The sequence below is a fragment of the Callorhinus ursinus genome, unplaced genomic scaffold (assembly GCF_003265705.2).
Source record: "Callorhinus ursinus isolate GAN/ISIS: 27379988/994484 unplaced genomic scaffold, GSC_fseal_2.0 scaffold14, whole genome shotgun sequence".
NCBI lineage: Eukaryota > Metazoa > Chordata > Mammalia > Carnivora > Otariidae > Callorhinus > Callorhinus ursinus.
In genome coordinates, this window is record NW_027397076.1 from 45,872,810 (window position 1) to 45,890,562 (window position 17,753).

General features: G+C 42.3%; 1 long non-coding RNA gene across 1 annotated transcript in view; it reads left to right on the plus strand.

Moving 5' to 3' along the window:
* The window catches only part of LOC112832627 (uncharacterized), a 23,970-nt gene extending 6,217 nt beyond the window's left edge, over positions 1-17,753 (plus strand). The window contains exon 3 of the long non-coding RNA XR_003210418.2: positions 15,621-17,753. This is a non-coding gene — a long non-coding RNA (uncharacterized lncRNA). The remainder of the gene's footprint in view (positions 1-15,620) is intronic.

Below are 17,753 nucleotides of genomic sequence, written 5' to 3' on the forward strand. Positions count from 1 at the left end.
TTTTTTTTTTAACATTCTTAGTTTATTGATCCTCTCATGAAAAATCTCCAGCTCACTTTTTGCCAGCACCAACGTCGGCTTTTGCAGTCCCCCTGACTTTCTTCATTCTGTTCCTGCGTTCCTTTCGCTGTTTTCTTGATGTCTTTTTCTTCTCATACAGGCTATGTCTTGCAAGTCTGTGTTTGGGTTCATTTTTCTTTGCATAATCCAAGGAATCATAAATCATGCCAAAGCCGGTTGTCTTGCCACCACAAAAATGGGTTCTGAATCCAAACACAAATATGACATCTGGTGTGGTACATTTTGGCTAGTTTTTCCCGAATTTCTGTCTTAGGTACCGTTGCCTTTCCAGGGTGAAGAACATCAATGACCATCTGTTTCCGCTGAAGTAGTCGGTTAGTCATGAACTTCCTGGTCCAGATAGTTACTGTGTCGTTCATGATGGCGGCGAGGCTTCAAGCAGCCGGGGAGGAAAAGACTGGAGTTAAAGTTTGCATCATAAAACGTGGCAACCTTAGGGGAGCCCTTTCACCCCCAAAAGGATAAACAGCATCCCTGGCGGGGGTGGGGAGGAATCTGGGTGCATATTTCTCTGGAAAGCAGAGAAAACTAAAGGTAGAAGTTCTTTGAAAACTGCAGACTCTCTCCTACCAGCAATCAAGTATTTTTTTTTTTAGAGGTGGGGAGGGGCGAAAGGAGAGGGAGAGAGAACCTTAAGGGTAGCTCAATTTCACAACCCTAAGATCAGGACCTGAACTGAAATCCAGCTGGGACACTTAAGTGACTGAGCCACCCAGGTGCCCCACGCAAGTATTTTTGACCTCTGGTTTGAAACAACTGATTCCGAGCCCCAACTAGGGCTCTGATCCATGGGATGTGTTTTTTTCAGAGTAGAATTGTTGGGGTCCAGAGCCAACTTGAGACGTCTTTGTTGCAAAAAGGTGGTTTTGTTAAAGCACGGGGACAGGACCCATGGACAAGAAGAGCTACGGCTGCCCCCCAGACTGTGACGAGCAACTGATTATATACTTTGGGGTTGGGGGAAAGTAAAGATAAGGGAAGTTCCAAAAAGATTTTCATATGCTAAACAAGACTCACAGGATACTAGAGGCCTTGCTATTGTCAAAGCTAAAGTTGTGTTTCCCTCTAGCAAAGCATTCACTTTAAGACAGTTGCGAGCTTCCTGGGGGAACTATACTCTGACTGCCTCAAGTATTTGTCAGTGGGCTGCAAGTTACATGGACATTTCATTTTCTGCAATTCCTTCTGCTTTTGTTTCTCACACCACAGATAGCATAAGTCCTTCCACTGGCTGGTTTAATCTCCAAAGAACTAGCTTCCTAAGGTCTTACACTGTGGTAGCTGCTCTCCTTAACGTCCTGGTTTCCCCCATTGGCCCATCTTTCCCACAAGATAACAGAAGGGTGCAGGACATTAATGAACCAAACACAAGGTCATTCTGTGTGCACAGCTGAGATAAGGCCTCGGGCTGGTCCGGGTCAGCTCTCAGCACTGACTGCCTCTGATGTTCAAGCAGCAAAGGATCTCGGTTCTGTTCAGAGATCCATTGGGCAGCAGTTGCCTTTTTTAAGTGGTTAGATAAGGGGTCAAGTCTGAAGAGTCTGACAGTTTGCTGCCCAAATCCTTCCCTTTTTAAAGGGATTTCATCAGTTTGGGGTCTCTGCAGACTTCTTCTGGTTCTGCTTGTTATCAGCTCTGGGGTGTTGGCTGACCTTAGTCCCGGCGATCTCTCCTAGCTGCAGTACATGAACTGCTTACGTCATTGCTTGATACAGGCTCCTGCTTGACATGAGAGACTCCATTTTGCTCTCTACGCTGAACCAAGTCTAAAGAATGAGTCAGTTAGGCAGGCAGCTAGTTGGCACTGTATTATTCACAAATGTTCAAACCAAGTCAAGTTTAACTCAACCTCCCACCCACTCATCTTCTAGATCACCCTCTTCCTCCTTGCTTCACCCTCTCTATGTAATTTGCTTTGTGATCTTCCAGGAATGCCAACTTACTTTAATATTTATTCAAGCCAGATAGATTTGGAAAGATCAGTATGCAGCAGTTACAACAATCTTTGACCTGATGATTGAGAAACAAAATCCCAAATTTCCTGGCAGCCCCTGAGCATGTTATGTAAAACCAATTAACTGAGCATCTAAAGAAGAGATTCATGCCTTCAATGGGGGTTGGACAAGATAACCCTGAAATTCTAGTTCTGGTCTACTACTGATTAACTGGGTGATGTTGGGCAAGTTTCTTAACATCTCTAGGCTCCCTTGTTTTTTTTTGGTTTTTGGTTTTTTATTAGTACAAAGAGAGGGGAAAGTCAGTCCCCAGTTGCTTTCCTCTTCTAATATGAAGTGAATCAGGTAATTTGGCAAAGTTAACTAGAAATGATCTAGAATGGGTGGGTCATTAAAAGCAAGCTGAGGTCCCTACTCAAAGGAGAAAGTGTCTGCCTACAGTGCCAGGCTAGGGTTTAGGAATAGAACTCAAGCGCTTAAAATCTATCCCAGCAACTCTCAGGCTTACCCCACACTTTTCCCAGAGGTCTCTTTCCTGCATGTTCTTGAAGAAGGCTTCCACTGTGTCCCTGTAGATTGTACCTATTTGTAAATGTTATTGATTGAAGCAAATCTGTCTGTAGGGACAGACGGCAAGGGGCACATATTGACTGTTTCATATCCCCACCCTCACTACTCTACCAAGTTATGTTACATCACTCTCTCCTACTAGCTTTCTCGGAAGAACCCCTGTGTCCAACTGGAACTAGGAAAAAACTATAGTAAAAGTGAGGTAGACCCACTCTATGTTCCCTCTGGGGGTCCAGATGCTATATGGAAGTCTATGCTAAAATGTACTGGTGACCACTAATTCCAGTATAATGTCAAGTCCTGACAAATCCCACAACAGATAGGATTCAGAAAATTGGCTGAATATGAAGGTCTTAAATAAGCTTGAAGATTCAACCCAACATTTCCAGTTTCTAATTTCTAGTTTTAGAATTCAATGGTTTCCCTTTTAACACTCCAGCTGGGAGTGAAAAATGGTAGACAACCTTTTCATTCAGTGTAAGCTCAGAGTTCTGATGTTATCCAGGGAGCTGAGGAAGGGAAGCCCAAGGATGTGAGACATCCATAGCCTATAGTATGTGCTTGGGGGTAGAGGGAATGGACAGGCAATGTCAGGTTGGTTTTCCTATCATTTGGGGAAAATTAAATGTGAATGACTGAGCTATTCATAAGTGACAAAGATATGAGGGAAATGTTTACCACAGACCCATTCTAACCTGCCAATGGGGGTGTCTTTTTGACTCTCCAGTAGAAAAGAAGGATACCTTAAAGTTAGTGTCGGGTCACTGGCTATTTCAAACTAGGAGTCTCCTACTGTCCTAGGTTTGAAAGCCTTCAATAAGATAGGAGAAAAAGAAAATAATACTAGCAGCCAACATTTGTTGAGCCGTTTCTATGTGCCAACTGCTGGGGTAAGCATTTACATACATGTGTTTACATACATTATCACCTTTAGACTTAGGAAGATTTATTTCTCCTGTTTTGTAGGAGAGGAAACAGACTCAGAGAGGTTACATAACTCATTCAGAGTCACACAGATAATAGCCCTGATCGGAGCCAAGCTTTTCTGGATGGCACTCTGCCCTTTGATGGTGAGCAAATACAGGGATCACTGTCCTCTCAGGGCTGGAACACCCCATTGTTCAAGCGGTCACTACTGCCTTTTATGAGGGCTCATGACACCTCCTCTTCTCTGATCATCGTGTCCCACATGTCACCATGAGTACAATGAGGATAATTATATCTTGCTTCTCAGAGTCGTTTTAAGGATGAAGAGAGATCATGTTAGCACAGAGTTTTCCTCAGAGCAGAGCATCATGATAAGCTTGGGCTAAATGGTAGTTTTAAACACAGTCATATTCCTGATTCCTTAGGGCCTCTGCTACCTGTGTTTATTTCTGTCTCTACCTCTTTTCTCTAAGCCAATTCCCCATGAAAGTTAGGATCTCATAATTTTTTTTTTTTTTTTAAGAGAGGGAGAGTGGGCAGAGGGAGAGAGAGAATCTTAAGCAGGCATCACACCCAGCTCGAAGCTCAATCTCACAACCCTGAGATCATGGCCTGAGCCAAAATCAAGAGTGGGACCCTTCACTGACTGAGCCACCCAGGCGCCCACCCTCCCTCCCCATAATTTTTTTTTAAATTGGTCTTTGAAGCAGGCTTTTAAAAGTCCAGTTGTCCAGGGGTACCTGGCTGGCTCAGTTGGTGGAGCATGTGGCTCTTGATCTCTGGGTCATGAATTCAAACCCCATGTTGAGCATAGAGATTACTTTAAAAAATCTAATTGTCTAACCACTCAGTGCACTCCTCTCATTCCCATTTAACCAAAATGGTTTGCAAATCTGCAAATATGATAGGATCTTCATTGCCCCTGTATTGTTCATTTGTTTTTAGAAAGGTTGTCGATGGGAACCTGGGGAGACTAAGAGTCCTATTTCCATAAGAAGGATCTGCAGATCAGGTTAGAATCAAGCTCACCTTTCAGTCTCTATTCCGGAGATTGAAAACTATTCTAGACAACATTTCTAGAAGGGAAAAGCATGTCTTGGAATGTCTTCTACACCCAAGCAATTCCCACTAGTCATTCAAGAGTCCTTTTAAGCATCATCTCCTTTGGGAAGCCTTCCCCAAACCCCTCCCATGTAAGGTGACTATTCTCTCAACTCCCACAGCCTGCATGCTTGTCATCCTTTATTGATATGCCTGAAGCTCTTTCTCCATAGACTGTGTGCTCCTTGAGGTCAGGGACATTGTTTTCATTTCTGTACTCCACCCTCAGCACCATGCCCTGCTCAGAGGAAGTTTTCAATCATGTTTGTGGAATAAATGTCACATTTAATTTGCTTTCTGAGGAAAAGGTGCATTTGTCAGGTGTATTTCCCCCTTAGAGCAATGTTTGTGTTGTTCTTGAGCAGATTTCAAAGTGAGTGCTCAATTATACATATAGCAAACCTTCCCAGTGCTGTAGATCCTGACGTCTCATCTGTTTTTCCGTTTTTAACTTAAGGTTTGCTCATACCTTGACACAAATGAACAAAAACAAGCAAAGCATACACACAGCTTTATTGTTTTTCCTTATTAATATAAGCAATATATGCTCGTCGTAAGACATTATAACACATGAATAACAAAAAAGGAGGAAATGATAATGAATGTAATTCTACCACTGAGAGATAACCACTATTAGTATTTTTTGGACCACACATGCAGACTTTTCTTTGTGCATGTATATGCTTTTAAAATGGGTCATAGTGTTTATATGATACCTTTTTCTTTTAATATATATTTAAGTACTATATATGTTCTTTTTAAAGATTTTATTTATTTATTTGCCAGAGAAAGAGAGAGTGTACAAGAAGGGGGGAGCAGCAGGCTCCCCGCTGAGCAAGGAGCCTGATGCAGGACTCCATCCCAGGACCCTGGGACCATGACCCGAGCTGAAGGCAGACGCTCAACTGACTGAGTCACCCAGGTGTCCCTAAGTACTATATATGTTTTATGTCATATTTAGATCACATCACTTTTATTGGGTTAATATGCCACATTTTATTTATTCTTGGCTGACTGCGTTCTCTCCAATTCTTAGCAATTATCCACAGCACTGCAAGGTGGTTAAATATGTAAGTTGTTATTTTATTATTACCTTAAGATAAATTTTTGAGAATAAAAATACTGGTCCAATAGGCATACATAATTTATGTGGGTTTTAAATTTTTTTAATGAGCTACCAAATTCCCTTTAGGCCTCAGTGCCTAAGTACCCAGGTAAACTGAGTTCTTGTTAACCTTGGCCACTCACAGTAAAAATAAAACAAAGCAAACAAGACACTTGGTCATTGCAAAGTCACTCTTGTTTTACTTGGCATTTCTTTAACCATGGGGGAGGTTATATTTCTTTTCATGTTAATTGATGCTTTCCTGATTTGTAAAGTGAGTATTCTCATCTTCTGTTTTTCTATTGAGTAATTTGAATGCCTTATTTCACGTAGGAGTTAGATCAGTACCCAAGATCCCTTGGACTCAAAGCCCATTTTGTAATGATAGCTGTTATATGAGGTTTTGCAGAAAAGACTTTTCTGGGATTATTTCTGATGCAGGCAGGTTGGGTCTGAGCACCCAGAGGGGGGTCCCACAGGACCAGCCAAGAGGGTCCTTGGCTTCTCCCAGGATAGAAATCCAGTGCGAGCTGGAGAAGTGAAAGCAGAGTTTATTGAATAGCGTGAGTGACAGAGAACAGCAGACAGAGTGTCTGAGAGACTCAGAAAGGAAAGGAGAATGAGTCTCATCATTGCTTAGGGTTAGGGGTTTATATTGGAAAGGGGTCTAGGTTATGTGTTCCTTTAGGAATCCAAGGTAGGGTCCAATCAAAGGCAAGTGTCAAGTGTCAGATAGGTGTTATCTCATGAATCATTGAAGGTAGGGGGTGTTGATGCTAGCATCAGCCAAGGTTTATTCAAAGCTAATGTCCTGGAACATTTCTGGGATCCAGCTCTTCTTGGATATTATCAGATGTTTGGGGCCTGGGACAAAACTCAGAGAATGATGAACTTTCTTGCCTCCCCCTTGAAGTGGGAACATAGCTTCTTTGGCTTCTTTGGAGACAAAGTATAGAATATGAGTAAATGGGGCCTAGCAGAAAACCAGCAGGGACAGAGCCTTTCTAAAATGGAGTCCCAGGTGCCTGGGTGGCTCAGTTGGTTAAGCGACTGCCTTCGGCTCAGGTCATGATCCCAGGGTCGTGGGATGGAGTCCCACATCGGGCTGCCCCTGCTCTGCAGGGAGCCTGATTCTCCCTCTGCCTCTGCCTGCCACTCCCCCTGCCTGTGCTCTCTGTCAAAACTGAATAAATAAAATCTTTAAAATAAATAAATAAATAAATAAATAAATAAATAAATAAATAAATAAATAAAATGGAGTCCCTTCAGCTTCCCTACTTCACTTTGATTATTAAAATCAATGTCTGATTTATTAAATTTGTAATTAAAGACATTTTTCTTTAATAATTTGTTCAACCTACAGACCTTATTTTTGTGCATATAATTTAGCAGATTTTATCAGTTTTTAAGGGGGAGTTTGATTAATATTTGGTTCTGCTATTTAAACTCCCTTGAGGGGCACCTGGGTGGCTCAGTTGGTTAAGTGACTGCCTTCGGCTCAGGTCATGATCCTGGAGTCCCGGGATCGAGTCCCACATCTGGCTCCCTGCTCAGCGGGGAGTCTGCTTCTCCTTCTGACCCTCTTCCCTCTCGTGCTCTCTGTCTCTCATTCTCTGTTTCTCAAATAAATAAATAAAATCTTTAAAAAAAAATAAATAAACTCCCTTGAGAAACTTAGACTACATTTATAAATTTAACATATTTAGGGGCACCTGGGTGGCTCGGTCAGTTGAATGTCCAACTCTTGATCTCAGCTCAGGTCTTAATCTCAGGGTCATGAATTGAAGCTTGACATGGCTCTGCACTGGGCATGGGGCCTACTTTAAAAAAAAAAAATTAACATATTTAATTTTCTCTTTAAAGTACATGAATTGTGTGACTGATAAACCTTAAATAAGCCTTATAAATCAAATAGCAGCATATAAATATGGCAAAGTCAAATTATCTTAATTTTCTCACATGTTTTAAGTACTTAAAACACTGTATAGCTATGGAGTATTCACAGAGTATTATAGTTCAGAATAGTAATAACTCAGGGTTTGGTTTACTTGACCATCTTTATACTTAATTCTAAGTCTCTTCAGACATTTACCCATGAAGGAGGAAATTATTTCCTCCCAAGTAATTTGACATTGCCCTTTTGGGTAGCTGAGGTTGCGTATAGACCGGAGACTTTGGTTGGGATAAGAATATTTATAGCTGTAGACATTGTCAAATGACAAAACTAACAAGTTCAATGTCCTTTCTTCAAGGGAAGACAATCCACGGACTGAGGGAGTACAGTGCCTCACAAGCAGTGAAGCCCTCTTACACGACATCCTGGGCAACAGTGAGCTTTGTAGAGGATTAAAATTTCCAACTCCAAAACAGGGCCTGGCTGGTTGAGGTTGGATATCTGACCTGATTTAGAAAGATCAAGGAACAAAGAAGTATAGAGTCCAGAGTTGGCCTGGCATTTGGAGATTGGCTGACTGGATACATTGCATTCTGGTAAAGCAGAACATTTATAGGCACACAGAAGTGGGGTTTGATGATGGGGCACCCTGGGCAGGAGCAGCTCCATCTTGGGCCTACAAGTTTATTTCAACATATAAAATGAGTTTTCTCACAATGATGGATGACAAGTACTACTAGAAGTCTGTTTCCATAACTCAATGCCAGATTAGGGGATCTCATACAATCCACTAATCCTATACTAGAAGTTGCAACCCCTAATTTTCACATCTGACTTAAGCCTACCTCCCCACCCAAGTTGATTCACCAACTGAGTGGATCCAATAGATTATTGCCCTATATTCTAAGCTGTATTATTTTCATATTTTTCCTATCTGTGGTGTTACAAATCTTACAGATATTCAAATGACATCTGTTTGGATTCTGTTAAATTGACCTTTAACAATTCCAAGGTCATTCTTGTAACAACAGAACAACAAATTACATTTTATTGTTTTGTTTTTGCAAGGCAGATAAAATAAGATAAATACAAAGCTTTAAAGTTAGTCAACTAATCACTGGCAACTACACAGGTTTAACTCAACCACAGTGTTTCCTGCTTTTCCTCATTCTTGGGCAAATCACCACAATCACATATTGTCACTTGACTTACAAATGTTGAATCCCCAGTTGAAGCATAAGGAAGCTATTAGCTCTAAGATTTCTCAGAAACTTAGAAATAATGTCACTCTGGATGTGAGATGAGTCATTTTAGACGTAACCCTACCCAAGAGATGGTTTCATAATGTCATGCTGAATAGTCATGAGAACATCCTGAGTTTCAGTGGGGCAAGACAGGTCACCAGGAAAGCCTGGGCTGTGTTGTGTGCACATTACATACATTCACTTGACATACTGCAACAAGTGTGAGTATGGTAGGGCTCTGACATAGGGGTGGTGGGTTACACGGAGCCTTGGAGAAGGTAGCCAAAGGGGAGAGCCATACCAGATGTTTTGCTGCCCTGCCCAGGAGAGAGGCTATTCTGGACCTGAGGACTCTGCTAAGCTCCAAGACCCCATACTTCTAGAATGGACAGAAGGCAGTCCACTCATGGTACTAACTTGTTGGAAATATTCTTTAAAAGCATCTCATTTCTTGGCTTGAAATGCATCCTCACTAAACAATAGCTTGATCTATGATCCAGGTGTTTTCGATCTCACCCAGTTAGTCTTCCCTTTTGTCTCATAAGACCTCATAAGTTAGTGTCCTATGAAAATGCCCTAGACAGGTTTTACATTCAGAAGTAGCTTCCCCTGTAAATTGGGTTCTTGGTTTGTTAAATCAACCTCTTCCCAGAGTTTGATCTTCTTGGGTAATGGCTGGAACTGGATGTAAGGACTTGCAGAACTGAAATACAAAATTGGCTGAGGGATCTTTACCATAAGGGCCCACTACAGTCCCCCCGCACCTTGCAAGACCCCTAGTGGGTGCCTGAAACCACAGATAGTGTCAAACTCTATATATACTGTTTTTTCCTATACATACATACCTGTGATAAAGTTTAACTTATAAATTAGGCACAGTAAGAGATTATCAGCAATAACTAATAATAAAACAGAACAATTAAATCAACATACTGTAATAAAAGTTATGTCAACGTGGTCCTTCTCTCTCAGAGTATCTTATTGTATTGTACTCACCCTTCTTATGACGATGCAAGATGATAAAATGCCTATGTGATGAAATGAAGTGAGGTGAGTGACATAGGCATTGTCATGTAGTGCTAGGCTACCCTGACCTTCTGATGATGCTCAGAAGGAGGGCCATCTGCTTCCAGACAGAGGTTGACCAGGGGTAACTGAAACCACAGAAAATGAGGGGCGCCTGGGTAGCTCAGGATCATGACCTGGGGGCCTGGGATAGAGTCCTGCATCAGGTTCCCTGTTCAGCAGGGGGTCTCTTCTCTCTCTCCCTCTGCCCTTTCCCCTACTTGAGCTCTCTCTCTCTCTCACTCACTCTCTTTCTCTCAAATAAATAAATAAATAAAATCTTAAAAAGAAAGAAAGAAAGAAACCACAGAAAGTGAAACCTTGGGTAAAAGGGGACTACTATGATGGGATTCCCTCTGAGGCAAGTGGCCAGTTGACCTGCTGACTTATCTTTACCTACACTTGGACTATGAATGTAGCAAATATAGAATTCAGAATCAGTAGGTTCTGATATTTCTGTGGAATAACATTAGTTTTGTTGGGGGTGGAAAGAAAAATTGAGATAGGGAAGAAGCTGGGTGGTCGTGTGGCCAGTGAAAGCACCATCACCTCGGGAACTGGTGAGCCTGGTTGAAGCTTGGGAATAATTGGTTTCTATCAATAGCAGAGACAAAAGGGAGGACCAGGAGCATTTCAAATTGCACGTTATTCCCAGCAGAACATGCTCTCTGAGGGGCAGCCCAATGTCACGGTGAAGCTCACAGTCCCTGGAGATAGCTTTTCGAGGACTGAATGCTGGCTCCACCACTTACCAACTACGTGAGCTTAGGCACAGAACTTAAACTTTCTGTGCTTTGGTTTTATTAAAGGGGAAGATTAAATGAGATGATGTACACAAAATGCTTAAAGCTGTGCCTAACATTTGCTAAGATACACTATCATCATCTAATACTAATTGTGGAATGGCTTACTTCTCATGACACAGATGGGAAAGAAAACCAACTGGCAGCTTGATAAGAAGCTGGCCTAAAGAATGGAAGAAATGGCTACCTGGCTTTTAGGTCTGTAATCTTTTGTGAGTGGTAAAGGGCATCAACTTTTTTGAGCCCATTCAGACAGGGTTTATTTCAAAACATCAGGAAATGCTTACATAGCACCCATCAGGTGCTGGACAAATACTAACTCATTTAATCTTCCCTGACAACCCTTTGCTATTATTAACATATGCTCATTCTACAGATGAGGAACCACAGCAGTCAGGCTCCAGAGACCTGTGCGGCGCTGCTCTGGGATGTTGCCCACCTCCCCCTTCAGACAGGACTGCAACTGCCAAGCAAGTGACCTACACAGGCTGGAGCCCAGCACCAACCAACGGCGCGAGGCCAAACATTTTCTCACCAGTTTGCCCGGTTTAATTTTTCCCCCCATCAATTGGGCATAAGAGAAGTGACGGCTTCTTTGCCTGAATTGGGTTTAAAATGCACAGAAATTGATTTTCTTCTTAGGATTAGAAAACTGGGGGGCGCCTGTGTGGCTCAGTCATCGAGTGTCTGCCTTCAGCTCAGGTCATGATCCCAGGGTCCTGGGATCGAGCCCCACATCGGGCTCCCTGCTCAGCAGGAAGCCTGCTTCTCCCTCTCCCACTCCCCCTACTTGTGTTCCCTCTCTTACTATCTCTCTTTGTCAAATAAATAAATAAATAAATAAAATCTTTATTAAAAAAAAGGATTAGAAAGCTGAGAGAAAGAAAGCACCAGGGGCCACCAGGGCCACCTAGGTCACTCCTAGTTACATTGGCCAAAGTAAGGTCTGTAAACATTGTAAACATTGACTGTACTTGACGCTTCTTTTCTTTTTCTGGTAGCAAATGTAGAGTAAGAATTAAATTTGGTAAATTCCTGATTAGCCCATAGTGTGTTTCATTTTGAATGTATATTACCCGCCTTGGCAAAGTTTCTCCTCTTTCTGGAACTTCTGGAGCTACAAAGATTAAGTTTAATAAGTGCAGTGTTGGTTTGTTAATGAGAAAGGAAGAAGAGGGACTTCCCTAGGCAATTAAAAGCCCATGTTGCTTTTGACTCTATTGGAGTAACTCTAACCCATAACAGAATTGAAGCACAGGGACTGTGTCTTTGTCTGTACATTCTTAGCATCTTACACATAGTAAGTGCTCAGCTTGTGCTTGTTCCACTCAATTAAACCTGCACAGTAAAACAAAATGTGGTAGGTCAAACCCTCAACTGGGAAGAAATACATGGAATCTTATAGCTGAACTCTTAACAGCAGTTATCTTTGGGAGGTGAGATTCGAGTGCTTTTTATTTTCTTCTGTATACTTTTGATATTTCCTCCAAATCACAGCTTTAGTCTTTGCAGCAGAGGGTTGCTTATAGAAATGAGAACACTTCTATCTCATTCCTTTTTAAATTGTGGTTTTTATTTTTACAAAAATTATATGGACACATAGACAATCAAATAGTTGCTATGAAAACCAACAGGACTCCCTTCCCCTCTCTCCTATTTCCCAATCCACTGAGGACACCATTTTGGATTTTTTTAGTCAATTATTTTGATATTTATCTCCATATGTGTCAATAACGTGCTTATGTTGCTTGAATTTGATTTGAATATTTTCCATTCATTCTCACTGTGGGATCTCACTACAGGGGGATAAGACTTTAACCCATTTAGCCACCACTCCCCCCGCCCTGGGTGCATTCCAATTGGCCCCCATCCTTCTAGCTTAATTATTTGGAAATTTGGTCAGATTGATGCTCAGGGTTAACCTATGCTGACTATGTAAACAATTACTTTCGATTCCCCACACAACATTTTATTTTCTCTAGAGTTAATTATCTTTTTTTACTTGCTCAGTTTCTTATGTCTTTACCATTAAACTGACCCCCTCTTCTCCCCCCAATTTTGTAAATCACCTCTCGGTGTGTTCAAACACCTTAGGTGTTCTATAATTTCACCTTCTAGGATGATTTCTTGGGGCCTCTGGACTTGCCCCAAACTGGACTGATTTCTCTAGTAGGTCTGGCTACCCAGCTGCCATCTTGGGGTTTCCCTTCACTGCTATCCTAGAGATTTCTTTTGTCTTTTTCCTGTCTTGGATCCTTTGTTGTTGGGATCCTCATGTCTTCCTCTTTTTTAGTGAATTCCCTCATTTTGGAGTAGCTGCCTAACAAAGGGTGCTTGGGAGATAATTTGAGAGTTTCCATGTCTGAAAATCTCTTTATGTTCATATTTAATTGATCTTGGCTGGATGTGGAACACCAGCGTGGAAATCCCTTTCTTTCAGAAATTTTCAGGCATAGGTCCCCTCTCTTTGCCTCCATCATTGCTGCTGAGGAATCTGACACCATTCTGACTCTCAACCTTTTACACGAATCATGTTTTCTTCTCTGGAAGTCTGCAGGATCTTCTCTTTGTCCCCACGGCTCTTGACTTTCACTCTGACATGCCCCAGTGCCATAGTATGGGTCTGCTTTCACCATTACGCTGGGTGCCTCGTGGGCCCTATCAATCTGGAAACACATGTCCTTCATTTCTAGAAAATCCTACTGAATATTTCTTTGATAATTTTATCTCCTCCATTATTTCTGTGCCCTCTTTCTAGAATTTCTATTATTGGAGGCCTTGCTCCTTTAATTTTCTCTTCTGCACTCCATGTCTTTGCCTTTCTATTTAAAGAGAAATTGCCCCCTGCTTAATATTCTGGCCCTTCCATTGTATTTTCATTTATGCTCTTCTAATTTCCAGGAGCTCTTTTTTGTTCTGTGAATGTTCCTTTTTTAATAGCATCCTTTTCTTGTTTCATGTATGGAATATTTTTCTCTTAGCTTTCAAAGATATGGAGAGTGTTTTGTGTCTGTTTCCCCCTTGCATTTTCTGCTTCCTGGAGGTGACTTTATTCTGTCAGCTCATTTGGGTCTCTATCTTTCACACTAGATGTTTTCTTCTACTGTCTGTTGATCCTTAGCTAGTTGCTCACATTTAAGAGCAGCAGGGAGCTAAAGAACGGCAAATTGGTAGCACTTATAATCAATGATAATCTTCACTGTTTTGTTGTCACTGGCTTATTTCAGTGGATCCCTAATATCAGCATCCTAGAACATTTGTTTCTTTTGGATTTGTCTGATTCCCCAGAGAAGATTTTCCAGTCTTCCAGCTGGAGGGCATATGTCTGGCTGCCTCCATTTTGGTTGCCAAATGCAGAAAGACTGAGCTCAGGGTTTCATCACTCACTATGTACATTTTCACTTCATCACATTTCCAGAACAATACCCATGCCCCCCACTCTTATCTAGATACTCATTGTTTTTACCCCCTCTTCCCAGGTGTGAGAGGGACAGTCGCTATACTTATCTGGGAGGGGGGTTTGATGGTCTGTTTCTTAAATAAGTTTTCAAGCAACCCTTCTTTTCTCAGGCCCTCCTCTACCCCCACTTCCAGAGACGTCTAGGGCCCCAATTCTTCGGCCCTATGTGAGTTCTTCAATTAAATTGAGTTGCTTGTTAGGCTCCCCATTGCTGGTGTGTTATTCAGTATTTTCTCTTTTTTAAAAAAAGATTTTATTTATTTATTTGAGAGAGAGAGAGAGCACAAGCAGGGAGAGTGGCAGGCAGAGGGAGAAGCAGACTCCCCACTGAGCAGGGAGCCCGACATGGGGCTCAATCCCAGGACCCTGGGATCATGACCTGAGCCAAAGGCAGACACTTGACTGACTGAGGCACCCAGGTATCCCTGTTATTCAGTATTTTCAATTCTGCTAAATCATTTACCACTCGTCCACTTGCTTTCTCCTAAAATTTCATTGCTGTGAGTCTTGTCTTCTTCCTTGTGGGTTTATTGTCTTTATCTTAAAAAGTATTTTACTATCATTTTAGGGGATTTTCAGTGGAGAACAGATACAAATCAGTGTGTTAAAGCTGCCAATATTTATTGTTTTTCTTACTACCCGATTACAAAAGTCACAATGTGTACACAAATTCTGGCAAACGGTTTTTGAAGGTGTTGGTGACACCTACCCTGAATAGGCTGAAAAGCAGGGAGAGGCTGCTTATCACAGAGTCTAGAACCTTAATGTTCTAAAACATGTTGTGTAGATCAGCTTTATTGTCATTACCTGGGAATTTATCTTAAAATGCAAAATCCCAGACACTGCATCAGACTTCCTAAATCAAAATCCATATTTTAACAAGATTCCCAGTTAATTCATAGCCAAATGAAAAGTTGAGAAACACTGGACCATTATAATAACCCTGATCATTCCATTCAACAGTATTAGGTTATGTTTTGAAAATCAATTGGCCAGAATCCTTCGACTTAAACTCACACAACTATCCTTAGGGATATGACCTAAGGGAAACAATGGTTAGTCACAAAAATTGAATGATGATCCAGAACTGGTCCAGGGATTTCAAGCTTTGACCATAATTATGCCAGTTAGCAGGGTAAAGACTGTCTAGGTTACTCAAAAAGAATGCCAAACACAGACACAGTTTACTTTAGCAGAAAAAGTGTAAGGGCATATATGTCTTATTCATCTTATTGGGAATCAAATTTTAAAAAGAAAGAATAGGTTCTTAGTATAAGAGACTGGTAAGTAAGTGATATTGACAAAAGATTTAAAAAGTCAATTTTCCCTTGCCTTTGCCAACACTTTGACTTCTAAGAATTAGAGGGAAGCACCTGCTGCCTTGAAAATAAATTCGTCTATTCTCTCAAATCCAGGTCCCGTCCAGATCCAAGAGATTAAACATCAGAAGAGAAGCTCACAGACTGGAATTTGGTCATTCAGGGCAAGGAGGGGAAGGAAGTATGCTCCAGGAAATCTCCTAGAGCTGGAAGAATGCATCTATTAGCTCTATACCATTTAGGAATAAAGGATAATAGCTACAGATTGAGTGCATTGACCTTAGATGAGCAAGGCCGACTCCAGTGAGCTAATGGCTAGTAAGATTCGCCAGTTCTCTGGGATAAGGGAGACTGTCAGGTTTGCAGGACAAGTTAATGCCATGGGGAACAGAATTCATAAGAGTCAACCGGCCGAGATGAATTACTGCTAACCATCGCTGCAGTAGAGAGTAAAGCACTTGCGTAGAATCGGTCTGGAAAATACAAGCAGGGAGAGTGTGTGGCTGGAAGTCTCACTGGGAAGCTACGTAGGGACATGGCCAGTGCCCAATCCTGCTGCATCTGCTGGAAGAGTCCTGGGCTGAGCTCTGCAAGAGGGGTTTTTCCTTGCGCAGGCAGAGATTCCGTGAACAGAAAGAGAACCATGTCATGTGCAGAAGAGTGCCGAGGCTGGTTCAGTCAAAACCGCGATGCCAGGGTGCAGCCGAGTAGCTGATCAAAGGACAGCAACAGCGGCAGCTCATGTGCAAGGAATGGCAGAGGCATGCTGGACCAGGTGTGAGGAGATGGAGGAGAGCAGCACAGAACAAAGACCAGGAGTGGTTTCCCTTGATTCCTGTGAACTCAGCGGTAGCTACTTTAAAGAGCTACCTGAGGTCAGATCACTGGCTGATGGGGATTTCCACTGGACAAGTTCCAGAGAAGAAGGGAATGCTTTCTGCAGACAGGGTCTCTAACTGGGAAAATGGAAGTTTGGTCAACAATAGCATTATATGAGTGGCATAATCACTGTGAACTAGCACCTGAAGCTTACCGAAGCTATTTTTCAGAGACAAACCTGTTCAAAATGGAATCCTTTTCTCTCTTGGAAAATGGAAAATGAGTTGAGTCCTCACTCTAACAAGGCAGAGCATAGGGGTGAAGGGGCGCTTTCTTCCAGGGAAGGATACTGTACCTGTCACCCAAGGATGGATGCAGTCAGCGCTAGGACTGTGTGTTAAGGCGAGAAGGCGAGAATGTCTTCATTTGTACAAAGGAAGTTGCTGCTTGTCATCCAAGGCATAAAGCTGTTTTGTTCTTTTATGGAAGCTCAAAATACATAGAAGGATTGAGTGGATGCTGAGTTGCCAAAGGGATGGAACGCACTGGTTATGAGCTATTTTCTCTAAGCTTCTACCCTTCTGTGCTCCACTTTACGCTGCTCTGCCTGGAACCCTGCAAACCAGATTTCTCTTCTGCCCGCTCTCCCTGTTAGGGTCTCCTACTAGAGGCTCTACAGGGTGGCTTGAAGGCTGGAGGGCTGAGGGATTTATTCCCTCCGGTTTGCTTTCTGCAACAGTCATTAGCTGAAAAATAGCTTCGGTAAGCTTCGGGTGCTAGTTCACTGTGATTCTTCCACTTGTATAATGCTATGTTGATCAAACTTCCGTTTTCCCAGTTAGAGACCCTGTCCGGTGGAAATCCCCATCAGCTGATGATGTCAGTGTCAGCCTAGCAACCGTTCTTCACTGGGCCAGCAACCCCTGACTTCAGCAGCAATCCTGGACTGCAGGTTGTAGTTCTTCCCTCCACTCCGTAAACAAGCCTGATGATGCCCCTCAGAGATACCACCGCCAGCAAGTTGGCACCTTCTCCCGAGAGGTCCGGATCCCTGTGCTGCAGAGACTTCCTCAGAGCTCTGACAGGGCACAATCACCAGTCAGCCAGTGCCGCATCCGCCAGGGTCTGAGTTCCAGCTCCTCGCGAGTCTCTCCTTGGAGCACGAAGCTCCACATTTTCCCAACATCCTTTCTTTCCAGCCCTGGGAGAGGCATTTGCTTCCTGCAGTTACCCCTTCAGAAAATTTCAGTGTTCCCTTTCATCTTTTACATCTCTCAATCACTGGTTAACAATTCCATGTGTTAAATTCTCTCTCTTAAAATAACTGCAGTCGCATGGAGCACTGGGTGTTATGAACAAACAATGAATCATGGAACACTACACCAAAACAAATTATGTAATATATGGTGA